The 2118-nt window shown below is 39.7% G+C and overlaps 1 non-coding gene across 1 annotated transcript; it reads right to left on the bottom strand.

Moving 5' to 3' along the window:
* Nucleotides 1-754: 754 nt before the first annotated feature.
* LOC141634637 (small nucleolar RNA R71) lies at nt 755-861 on the bottom strand. Its single transcript, XR_012539363.1, has one exon. It is a non-coding gene; the product is annotated as a small nucleolar RNA R71 (small nucleolar RNA).
* Between the last annotated feature and the right edge of the window lie 1257 nt (nt 862-2118).

The raw sequence follows: 2118 nt of genomic DNA, 5'->3' as shown, positions 1-2118 counted from the left end.
AACGACAAGAAACCAAAGAGTAGAAATTCCGACCAAAAATGGCGCCGTTGCCGGGGACGGTGTTAACTTGATTTGATTTTCTTAGATTGATATTAGTTGTGTCTTTATTTGCCTTGGGGAAGTAAAACTCCTCAAGGTTTGTTCTAATTATTTTCAAGTTGTTTGATATTTTACATGTCTAGAAGATCACAAGGTAACTTGTTACCCATTGATCACGAAATTAAAAGGACTTTGACAAACAATAGAAGACTTGCTAGAGGTACTTTGAGAGGTATTGGTGAGGTTGTAGATATTCAACCAAACACTATTGAGTTCGTCAACCCTTTTGCAAGGGAAGGTGAGGAGAACCCAACACCCAATCCAACACAAAATCAACCCACAATGCCTAAATTTTCATCACATTCCGTACCAACCGAGGAGAACCTACCCAATGGTACTCCCACACAACAACACTTAACCGGAAATTTTATTGCCAAATCCGCATTTATCCAATTAGTCGAAAGAAGCCAATTTGGGGGGATGCCTAGTGAATACCCCCACTCTCACATGGAGACTTGTTGTGACTATTGTGATGCGATTTCACAAACCGGTGTAACTCAAGACCAAATTAGATGGGTCTTATTCCCTTTTTTCTCTAATCGGCACCGCAAAACAATGGTTGAAGAGCCTTGATAAGGCTACTCTTGGAGTTGACTCTTGGAAGAAGTTGGCTCTAGCTTTCTACAAAAAATTCTACCCTCCGGAAAAGGCTAACATGCTAAGAGCTCAAATTACGGGTTTTAAGCAAAGGCATGAAGAATCTTTGTATGAAGCTTGAGAGCGGTTCAAGGGAATTTGTCGCTCATGTCCTCATCATGGACTTAGCGAGTGGTTCTTGGTACAACAATTTTGGAATGGTCTTTATGAAGACTCAAGAAACATTCTCAACATGGGATCAAATGGTATGTTCACCGAAGTTGACAATAATCAAACTTGGAACAAGATTGAGGAAATGGCGGTCCATAACTCACAATATAGTAGACCTCGCAAGGCTACTAGAGGAGGAAAGCATGAAGTGGACTCTATTACTCAATTAGGTTCTCAACTTAGTGCTCATATTGATACCATAAACTTGAAATTTGAGAAGGCTATGGCTAAACTTGAAGAAGCCTCAAAATCACCAAAGCATCATGTTAATGCCATGGTAGCATCTTCATCAATCCCAAGTAGGATATGTGAGAAATGTGGAACTTTGGGACATGACCAAAGTGAATGTAGGGGAACAAATGAACAAGTAAATACTTTTCAAGCATACAAGAGTGGTACCTCTTATTCCAATTATTATAATGAAAACACCAAATTCCACCCAAATCTCTCACACAAAAGCCAAAATGTTCAAAACCCTCAATCAACATACACCCCACCTCCCATGAGAAACCAAAATCAAAGACCCTTTTTCAACCAAAACCAAGGTTACCAAAATCAAACTCCATACAATCAACAAAATGACCAAGGTTTTGATGTTCAAAAAGCGGTCCTCCAAATGCAAAAGAATCAACAAGAGTTTTTCACTCAAATGCAAAAGGATAGTCAAGCAAAAGACATCACTATCAACAACACCCTAGCCCACACAAAAATGTTGGAAACTCAATTGACCCAACTAGCATCTTCAAGTTCTCAAAGACAAAATGGGCAATTACCACCTCAAAGTAATCCCCCAAGACATGAAACGGTTAGTGCCATTCACTTGAGGAGTGGTACGAGATATGAAGGTCCAAAGAAGCAAGTTGAGGATGAAGTCGTGGAACCTAGTGACAAAGAAGAAGTTGTACAAAACTCCAAGGAATGAGAACCAACAAAAGAAGAAGTTTCAAAGAAAAGTGAAGAGAAGGCCAAGGAGAAGGAGCCCATTGTGATTAGACTTCCATTCCCAAGTCGTCAAGCTAAGCCTAAGTTCGATGACCAACTTGGAAAATTTATAGAAATTGTGAAGAATTTGGAAGTCTCGATTCCTTTTACGGAATTAATAAATCACGTGCCGGCCTATGCAAAATACATGAAGGACATCCTTACGAAAAAGAAGTCGATCCGGAAACTTGAAACAATCGCCTTCACTAAGGTGAGTAGTGCAATCCTTCA

The sequence above is a fragment of the Silene latifolia genome, chromosome Y (genome assembly GCF_048544455.1).
Source record: "Silene latifolia isolate original U9 population chromosome Y, ASM4854445v1, whole genome shotgun sequence".
Classification (NCBI taxonomy): domain Eukaryota; kingdom Viridiplantae; phylum Streptophyta; class Magnoliopsida; order Caryophyllales; family Caryophyllaceae; genus Silene; species Silene latifolia.
Note: the sequence above shows the minus strand (reverse complement) of the source record. Positions and strands in the feature narration are given on the sequence as shown.